This window comes from Callospermophilus lateralis, unplaced genomic scaffold (assembly GCF_048772815.1).
Source record: "Callospermophilus lateralis isolate mCalLat2 unplaced genomic scaffold, mCalLat2.hap1 Scaffold_63, whole genome shotgun sequence".
NCBI lineage: Eukaryota > Metazoa > Chordata > Mammalia > Rodentia > Sciuridae > Callospermophilus > Callospermophilus lateralis.
The window spans coordinates 8953752-8964671 of NW_027514713.1; the positions used below are offsets into that span (position 1 = coordinate 8953752).

The following is a 10920-nucleotide window of genomic DNA, read 5'->3' on the forward strand; positions in this document are numbered from 1 at the left end:
CTGTGAAATAACATTTAAACAGAAGGTTAATGCCTTACACTGAACCTAGAGTCCTGATGTTCCTATGAAAAGCATTAGATCTAATTACTCTTCCTAGAATGGTAGAAACTAGAAGTGGCCCTATATATTCTAACATTCAATTACAAAGCTGGTCTTGAGAAATAGATTTTTTAAAACTGCATTGTAGAATGTTGAGAAAATTGTTAGTTGTTTCCATCCTCATTCTGTAGCAATATGTAATTTTTAGCCTCTTTGAGAGGGAGGAGTATTTCAAGTCAGTGTGAACTAACTGTAGGATAGCTCTCAACAAAGTCCAATGGCCTCCTCTTGGTTTCCATTCATTAGAGTTCTATCTCCAGAGGGGCTTTCGAGGCAGTACTGAGGCTTGGAGATTTCCAGTAAAATCTATTGGGTCTGAGAGAAAAGGCCAGTCCCTTAAACCATGAGCTTCCTTCTCCCTCCTCAATGAAAAGAGACCTTTCTAGATTTGGAACTAGGCCCTGAGATATGGAATTTTTAATGGATTTAACTCAATCAGAGGGTTGGTTTGACAGTTCAGAGACTAGGGCATTTTTTTCCCCTTGCTATGTATTCATTCTCCCCTAATTATTGTCACCCTTTACCACTTGAGAAACTCTTCTTTCTGGGTTTAGGGAGAGGGCAGAGCTCAGAACACTTTGCAGAGATCTCTACTTTAGATGGTTCAAATGTGGATAAAAAGGACTCTGAGACAAACTAAGCCCATTACTCTTGAGACACACATTTCCATACTTGGAAGCCAGAAAATAAAGGAAATCAGGACTCAAGCTAAGGAGTCAGAAAAGATAGAGAGGATATAACATGCCTGAAAAAAAAAAGAAAGAAAGAAAACAAAAGCAAAACACAGTAATGTTTGATAAATTAAAGAAAATGTTTGTTTGTTTCCCTTGAAATTTTAGAGTGAAATGGTTGGGTGCAGAGGGTTGTGTTTTATTTTGTAACTTATGAACAATATTTCATTGTAGTGAGAAGGTTCTCTGTTGTGATCTTTTTAAGTGCCAAAGACACTTTTTTTTTTTTTAGTTTCCCAGATCTTTTTGCCACTGTTAACTATGAATCAGAGCTTAGGATTTATTGTCCTATTTACCCCTGCCTAGGTACATGAAATGCAAATTTTGCATCAACTTATTTCTCTGGAAGCAGTTGCCCAACTTCTGTGGATGGGAGGACAGGGCATTTGTTCTTTTAAAACTTGATGGGCTTCAACGGGGCAACTATAGATTCTCTTCTGACCTGATCTCTCGCCTAGGGGAGGGTCTTTTCTTTCCAGATTGCTGACTGACTTCCTTTCCTGTGATGCTGGAAAGCCTTGTTCAAAGATCTCAAAGCCTGGCTGCATCTCTTTCCTAATGAAGCACCCTTAGCTCTAAGCTGGGGGAGAAGGTCCATCTGGCTTCTGCCATATGTGTGTATGCTGTCAAACCAGTAAACACGGCAGAGTTTGCTGACAGTGAGAAGTTTCAGTTAGTCAGTCATAAATTAGAGATGAGATATGCAGTGTTCCTGCTGCTGCGAGCTTCCACACTCCAGAAAGGAATCTCCACTTACCTACCCTGGAGAAGGCAGTGTGGAGCTAGGAGCCATGGGGTGCCACACAGAGTCAAGCACACAAACACTCTTCAGAGAGTGTAGTATGTATAGGATTAAGGAACCAAGTCATTTCCTAGGCGCCTGATTTGTTATCTGTTTGCTTGTGCAGTTGGTACATTGGCTCTTCTGTTTCAACACATACATATCTAGTCAATTATGCTGTTTCTACTTGGGGTGGGTGTTGGGGAACATCTCTGTGAATAGTCTTTAAAACTATTCCTGTGCTGGGTGAACATATGTGTATTTTCCTCCCCAAATGTGCTTTTTTTTTTCTTTTTTCCTTGTCTAATAATTAGGTAGGGGAGACAATAATTAAATTTTAATGCATCTTTCTTTTTAAAGAGAAAAGTGCTTTCTGACTCTTAATGGCAAATTTCATTATTATGATCTTAATGCTTTTAGACTAAAGAGGAGTTTACATTTAGACTGCAAGAGGCATAGCTAAACTATTCCTCTAAGACATCTTTGTTTCATTTATGGGCTTGTGTTGAGGTGTGTTTTAATGTATTACATTTAAAACAGACTGTGATACATTAGGTTATTTAAATATCTTAAGCCAGAATTGTTTCAGATAATATTGCTGTCTGCATTTGAAGTTTTTACCACAGGAGGGTCACAATTTTTAAGACAGATTCATTTTTACCATTAATACTCCTTTCATCCAATAGGTCATGTGACCACCATCCCGACCCCCACCCATCTTCAAATTCTTTTGCTCTAAGAAAGAGTAAGATATTAAGATACTTTAAATAAAACAAGAAATGGGAAACTATGATGATCTATTCATTTCATTTGATGAGTTCAGAAAAGAAGAGGTCCTAATCTCAGCAGTGTTTTGTTTCTTTGAGGTTGGAATTTAGCAGGAGAAAAAAAGGTGCTGATGGATGGGAAGAGAAGAGTTCAGTTTCTAGTTCATAAAAAAGCACTAACTGGCTAAAGGGTAGTGGTTTAAGGGTGGGGGCATGTTGTCCTAGTTCCAGAGATAAATACTATGGGCAAATTCCCTCTTTGTTTCCTAGTATGAGAAGGAATGACATGCATTTGCAAAAATGTTTTCCTTGCATATGAAGCTGATTTTAGCCATGTATTCAATAACATCAAAATTTGATATGTTGCCATAGTGAATTAAACAGCATTCTCTCAAAATTCATGTCCACCTGAGTCTCAAAATGTGTCCTTGTTTGGAAATTGGATGTAATTAGTTCAGGATCAAGGTGATATGTTGGATGGGCCCAAAGTCCAATTATTAAAACCCTTTTAAGAAGAGGAAAGGACCCAGAGGCACAGAGAAGAATGCTATCAGAAGACACAGACAGAGATTGTGAGGCCTGTCTACAAACCAAGGAAGGTGAAAGATTGTGGTAACTGCCAGGAGTTAGGAGAGGACTGGGGCCAGATTTTCCCTTAGAGTCTCCAGAAAGAATCTATACCAGTCATGGAATCACATTATGATTTTGGACTGCTGGCCTCCAGAACTGTGAGAAAATAAATTTATGTTATCTTAAGCCACCAAGTTTGTAGTATTTTGTTATGGCAGCTCTAGAAAGGAATGTTGTTGCTTAACAATTTCATTCTAATAGTTAATAACCATAGCTTTAGGTGCTTTACCATGCCGAACACAATTATTTTACTGACCTTAGACATTCAAACCACTATTGAAATGAGATTTATAAAAACTTTCTATAAAAGGGGTTTTGGAAGGGGGAGCCAGGTGCTTCTGGGTTTTCCATGGCTAAGATGGGATCCACCATGTTCCCCAATGGTGCAGTTCTCCAGTTCCTCTGTGTCAGTCCTGATCTCTTCACCAGTCCCAATGAAAGAGAACCATGGAACTAATGGGTATGGTTTTGATCTCCATGCTGCCATACTTCCATACTCTGTGTCAAGGTGGAGGGGATGTAGAGAATCTAAGGAGAGTTATTCTGTAGATCAGAGGGCTTGGGGGACATCTGATTGACACCTCCATGTTAGATGATGTGATATGGAGGTAAATCATCTGGCTGCATCTCCCAGAGTAGCACTTCTAGGTGAAAGCATCCAATAGTCACTAACACCTGGCTGTGGTTTGAGATTTCTTCCGCTTGGTCCATGTAGATCCCCAGTTCTATGATCAGAAACAAAAAGGCAATTTGTGTTTCCAAAGACAAAGATTTAGAATCAATTTCCCTCCAATCCAAGTACACTTGTCTTCTATCTATCTGGCTTCCTGGTTACATGATCTGTTAATTCTCAGACCTTCTTAATTTACAGCTGGCTTGGAAGTGTTTAGAGGGAAGACCTCCTTAGGATCTCGTGAAATCCAACTGTAATACTCATCTGCTTGGGATAGTTCAGGTGCAATCTCTCCAGAGGAGAGTAGTCTTTGAAGGAATATGGATCCCTATTTTGGTAAATAAAATTGCAATCAATCTAGTTGCTCAAGGGCAAATCTGGAAATCATCCTTGACTCTTTATTCTCTCTCATCTCTCATATCCAATCAATCACCATGCCCCTCCTGCCCATTAAGGGATTTTATTTGCATGTATGTTTTACATTCCTAGAAAAAGAATCCCAGGATTTTTCCTCCTGGGTGTTTTCGTCTTGCTTCTTTACAGTCCATGATGCCAGTTTAAATTGTCAATATAATGAAACCAAACAGATGGGATGGGAGCAGATTATTCTGCCATTTTTCTAGGTTTTTGAGCTGTACATCAAATCTGGGGCTGATCACTCCACACTTGTTCAACCTGCCTGTGAGGTTCACAACAATTTTCCCAGCTCTGTGATCATCAATGATTTCAAATTTGCCAATGTAACCATGCTTCATCCCCACAGTTAGAAACCAGATGATGATTTTGGAGCACAACCTAATAAAGAATTGACATTTGCTTGTCTTCTCAGCATTGTTGTTGCTCTTGAGAACATCAACCAAGACATTCACTCACACTATTATGGAGGCATGGAAAGATGTGGAAAGAGTTTGATTCCTCCTTTTTTAATATTTATTCATCCCTCCATCTCTTTCTGTCCCCTCTGTCAACACCCTATTTCAACCTGCCATTATCTGTTGCATTGAACACACCTGTTCAAGCCTCTACCCATTTCCAGATTGTCACTCAGTAAGTTTGGGGCAGACCTTAGGCATGCATATTCTATTAAAATTCCCTAGATGATTCTGGAGCACAATTTGACTTTTCATTCTTTCTAAGTATGTGAAGCAACTATTAGGAAATGAAAGAGAGTAGTGGAAATTTATATGGGTCTATATGTTAAGTGGGAGAAGACCAAAAGGAGAAAAAGAATTGTCTACCACTTTTGTTCACCAGTTAAGGCTCTCTCTTTGTACCTAGGCATTTTTCCCCATTCCTAAGTATCCATCCAGGAATTGACTCCTTTTTCATTGTCTAATCCAGAAGAGTGACCTCATTGTGGCTCTGTCAGAGGGCTCCTAAGGCACTGGCAGACCAAGTTAGGAAATATCTGGGCTTGCTAGAATATTGTAGGACTCTTCCAATTATACAGGGATGACCACTTTTGAATTTCAGGTCATAGGAAAGTTTTCCTTCCAGCTGTCTTGCTGAGGTTGGTTCCTGTCAATTTTCAAGAAAGGGGACCTTGCACTTGCTGTGGTGTCACTAAGTGTTCCACTTTATGTAACACAGGCTTCAGAACATTGCTCTTAAATATATGTTAGGGTTGGGCTATTTAAAGCTCAAGACTTATGCTGCTCAGACATGAAGCACAACATTCCAACATAGCTTTAAGTTATGCAAATGGCTTCTTCTCAGTTGCTGCAAGAAGCTTTGTTTGGTGATACTGGCGTGGGTCCAAACAGGTAGCGTGATATGAGTAGGCAGCCCTCCTACTACTTCTCAAGTGGAAGGCTTCCGCCAGTGCTGTTCTCAAATGTGCAAACAGGGCAGAAGCAAGCCTAAAGAAAGCCATGTTTGGAAGGTAGCATGGTTTTGTTAAGTTCAGCCAGAGCCTGACTAGAAGGTGGAAGAGCTAAGCTTCAGTTTTGGCTATGGCTTAGGGGAGGTGATGTCTATTCTCCATTCTGCCTCTTGGTCCAAGAGGAGAGCTGAACTGGACCTTCTGTTTCAAACATAAGATTTTACTTCGTAAAGACCCTAATATTGGCAAGTTATGTATAAATAACATGCATCAGTAGACATTACATATCTATATTCTAAAGTTGATGGTGCCCTTTCTCCTTTAGAGATTCAGTCTGATTTATTTGGATCCTAGTCAGTCCCAAGGCATAGAAAGTCCAGAGTTCTCCATGATTTCTGTAATTTCCCAGGATCATCACTTGTCTGTTTCACCACTCCCATCTCTCTGGGTGAAAACTCAGCTTAGTTATTATAAAAATCCACAAACTCCAACATTTTATAAGCTTAAGTGGAAGTTTTTCAAATCTGGGAAGGAAAATTGCAGGGAAGAATCACACCCTAAGTTCTATGGCCTCTTGCAACTTCCTGGCTCCAGTTTTCTTCCACCCTGTGTGCTCCCTCCTTCTCTGCCTTTTCACACTCCCTACCTTCCCTAACCCCAGATCACCCTGTTATGCAGAATGAATTGGCTCCTGGGGGCAGTGGAGGCAGGTGGGGCTCAGCCTCTATCTCCAAACTTGCAAGCCCACCCACAAGCCCCTTATTGCTAATGCAATTCACTCTTCTTAGAAAACAGGTTTGGATATAGATAGTTTTCTCTCCCTTGCTGCATATTTGATATCTTACCATGTGCTCAGGTGTATCATGCATATGGATACAATGGATACTGTGGAAATTTTAGAATGTACAGGTGGGTTCTCCTGCAGGCAAGCTGTGTGATGTTATTAGCCTTGAGCTATATAAAACCACCAAGATTTTAAAGTTTGGATCTGCACTATTTTGAGGCAAAAGAGAAAATGATGTTGAGGAACAGTGTGAGAAGAATCGGAGTGTTTATGTATAGATGTGCAACTTCCAAAGTAAAAGGTGAAAAATATATAAACTATCCTATGAATATTAATAAGAATACTTGGCAAAGCACTCTGAGTTCTCAGAAGAAAGACGCTACATAAGCACAAACTTTACCTCATTAATCCTAACAGCATCCTCGTGAGAAGAGAGCCAAGGAAGGTTTTCCATTTTAAAGAAGAGGAAATGGAGAAAGGCGGAGACATAACTTGTTCCTAAAGTCATCATTATCTCTGTTGCAAAGGACCTGCAAAGCCCTCCTTTAGAAAGTCGCCTCTCCCCAGCCAGCCTCCTGCTTCATGATTCTTCTTTACTGCTAGATGCTGCTCACCATTTCACCTGTCAGTCTCATCCAGCCAATCAGATGAGAGTTTCCTGAGGGTAGAGCCTGGGCCCTCTATCTCCTTGACTTCTCTTTCTCTCACTGCAGCCTTCCAACAGAAATTAGGACTTAATAAATATTCAATAAATAATTATTCATTGATGGGCAGTGAATGTTGTGTGGAAATGACAATGGTTGAACTAGTTTTATTTCCCCTTCCAGTCCTTTAATTTTTTTCTTTAGTTATTTTTCTCTTTTTATACTATGTTTGTAAAAAATTATAAGTAATATGAATGCTGTAATTTTGTAAATAAATAAATTGTTGTAGACTTTCTTTTGTCTATCACTCTCCTCCTAGACTTAATCACTGCTTTATGAACAGATTAGGGAGAGCTTTTAGTATTATAGTCATATATTTTCTTTCCCATCCTCCTGCCTTGGTCTTCTAATGACTGGGGCTATAGTCACATATCACCACATCTGGCTAATGATATATTTTTATAAATACTACATGTATATAGTGACAAACTCAAAAGGTGTTTTGAAATATATTCTGTCAAAAATAATTTATCACTATGCTTTTCCCCAGGGCCACCTGGTTTAACTCTGCAGAGGTGATTGCCATTCACAGTCCCCTGTGTGTCCTTTTAGATATGTCCTATGTTTCCATGAGTATACATGTGCATATTATTTTTATTCTAAATAGTAGTATATTATAGAGATTTCTCTGTATTCTTTTTTTTAAAAGAGAGAGAGAGAAGAGAGAGAGAATTTTTTAATATTTATTTTTCAGTTTTCGATGGACACAGCATCTTTATTTTTTTTTATTTTTATGTGGTGCTGAGGATCAAACCCAGCACCCCGCGCATGCCAGGTGAGCACATTATGGCTTGAGCCACATCCCCAGCCCCTCTCTGTACTCTTTTTATTTTTTTAATGACATAATGGGGATTGTTCCAGGTCTGTATTTATGATTGACGCATTTACAGAAGTCCTGTATGGCCATATCATTGTTTACTTTCCTACTAATGGAGAAGAGTATTTTGTTGTTTCAAGCAATGTTCTGATGAATGATTTTCTACTTATATCACATTTCATATGTGGTAGGATATCTATAGAATAAATTCCTAGGAGAATTATTGGCTCAAATAATTTTTGCATTTAAAATTTTCATGGACATTGCTATATTGCTATCCATATAAACAAGTTGTCCCAATGCACATTCCCAATCACAATGTAAGAGAGAGTGATATTTTATTAATTTTTTTGTGGTGCTGGAGATTAAGCCCAGGGCCTCATGTATGTTTGGCAAATACTCTACCCCTGAACTACATCTCCAGGGTAGCTAGAACATGATACATTTTAGGAAAGCTATATGTATGAGATGAAAGCATGGGGGAAGGTGTATGAATTAGATTGCAGCACAGTAGCATGTCCCAGTGTAGTGGCTGATGGCCAAGGTTCACCCATAGAGTTAACCATGTGTTTGGCCCTGTTGTGAGCTCTTGTATTCATCATCTCAAAACAATTCTGAGATTTCTGTGTGATTTTATTGAAAGGACTTTAAATTGGCACCTTGTTTAATAGTTAATGTAGCTATTAAAAAAGAACAAACATTTATTGAATATCTCCTGCAGGTCAGAAACAGAGATAAACACTTACTATGCTGTATCAGTTAATCCTAGGAAGTAAGCATTATTTTCCTCTATTATTTTTTTTTTGATGAGGAAACTGAAATTCATGTTAAGTAACTTGCCCAAGATATACCATGAAATTAAAGAAGGCCTCTGGAGCTCTTTCTTCTATGCCACATTGGCTTCCTATGTTGCCTGTGTGATTTAGAAGATTAAGGAAGTCCTCAGTCAACTGAAACTGCATTTTTCTGAGGAAGAAGGTTATAAGTCCAGCGTTATTACAGCATGAAAAATATCTGAATATCTATATTTGAGCTTGTCAGTAGAAACACAAATCACCTGGTAACCAAGGGATGTTTTCTGCTGTGAAAACCTCAACAATTTTGCAGCTCTCTCCAACACGGGGAAGGTCATAGAGACAGTTATGTCGTCACAGATGATGACCTGCTTAAGAAGGAGTGGATTTTAATCTCGGCATTATTTTAAGATTTGGCTACCTGAGGAAAGGGAACATAAGGGAGTGGGACACATTATTTTCACATTAAGATTCAAGGTAAGCTGAGACACTAACAGTGGCCAAAATTCATGCCCTGTGGTTACTGCTATGTTGAAATCCTGTGGAAAGGGGAGTTTCACTTCCAGACACAGATTGACCACCAACAGTTCAAGAAGGCCTATGCAGTCATCTGTTGGTTTTCCCCTCTCCCCCCAAAAAAAACCCCAAACTGTCATGTACTTTTACAGGAAGCCAGGGATGGCACTGTGTATCTCTTATGGACTTGAGTTCAGAAGATGGTGCTGACTCTGAAAGTACCTTCTTTTTTTAATTTTTTAAAAATATTTTTTAACTGTAGTTGGACACAATACCTTTGTTTTATTTATTTATTTTTATGTGGTGCTGAGGATTGAACCTAGGGCCTTGCACGCACTAGGCGAGTGCTCTACCACTGAGCCATAACATCAGCCCTGAAAGTACCTTCTTAATAGGGATATATTGCACACTGCCCCTGATGAACAGCTCTGATACAACTAATTGGCTTGGTTACAACAATTATTTACTATGTTCTTGCCAGTCTGTGAATATCTCCATGATGAGTCACTGGAAGATACATGGGATGTAAATTCCTGTCTTTATGTACTGCATACGGAGGCGTTGCCAGTCTCTTTGGGCAGATAAAAACACAGACACATGAAAAGTTACGAGAAATGCCTCCAACAGATATTTGTTCAGACTGTTTTGTGAAAGGCACTGAGCTAGATTTTCAGACTACAATGAAAAAGAAAAGAGATCTGGTCCTTGCTTTTCTTATTTACATGTAGATGGTGGCGACAGGCTATCAAACAGTTAACACTAGGTGAGAGTAAGTGCTGGAGATAATTTAGGCTACATTAGGTTGGCTTGGTGGAAGAAAGTGCTAAGTACAATGTGAATGTGGAAGTCAAGAGTGAGCATGTTCTTCCTTCTGGGTGGAAGGAATGTTCTAGAAGGCAAGTGTGGAAGTCCTAAGTTCTATTGACCAAATATTTTAGTCTTTTGTCCTTCTGGTTCCTGTAGGATCATATGTTCCCACCCTTTGAACTCAAGCTTGACCCTATAACTTGTTTTGAAAAACACAAATAACATTGATATGCATCTCTTCTTGCTAGAAACCTTGAGGCACGTTAGAGTAACCATACCTTGGCTTTCCACTGTTGGGCTGATCCTCGTGGACACATATGTTGAGAGGAAGTCTCTGCCAATCATTGTTCCCAGAGGACGAGAATGAACTGACTTCCTAGCATTAGAAGATTTACGTTGTTGTGCTTTTGACTCACTGATATTTTGGAGACTTTGTGCTTTTAAAGCCCATTCTGACTCATGAGTGGGTCTACCATCCACTTAATTTATTTTTAAGGGCTAAGAACAAATTCATAGAAAGCTACAGGTAAGAGTCTTATTATTTTAGAGCTTCTGATTTAGTTGTGGGGAAGTTAGGAGATGAAACTAGACACAGAGCAAATAAAAACATAATTAATTTAGATTATGATAACTCTGATCCAGGTATTGAGATAAGAGAGTACCTTTTTAATAGGGACTACTTAGAGAGGGTGGTCAAATGGCCTCTCTGAGAAGATGATATTTGTAGCTGAAACCTTATGAGTGATTATGGATCAACCAGATCAAAACCCAGCAGAGTGTTACTGAGACAGGAAATAGTAAAATCCCTGAGGTCAAGAAAGCTTGACTTGTGTGAGGAATAAAAAGAGAACAACGTGGCCCAAATAAGATTCCTCTTAGGAGATGAATGTGGTATCAATTGAGGTATCAGAGAGGTAGAGACTGATGTTCAGGCCTACAGTACAAAATTTGAATTTTATTTTATTTAAATATTTAGTTTTTTTTAATCTTCATTT

The 10920-nt window shown here is 39.0% G+C and overlaps 1 pseudogene; it reads right to left on the reverse strand.

Moving 5' to 3' along the window:
* Window positions 1-4166: 4166 nt before the first annotated feature.
* LOC143389705 (small ribosomal subunit protein uS8 pseudogene) lies at window positions 4167-10270 on the reverse strand (annotated as a pseudogene).
* Window positions 10271-10920: the final 650 nt, after the last annotated feature.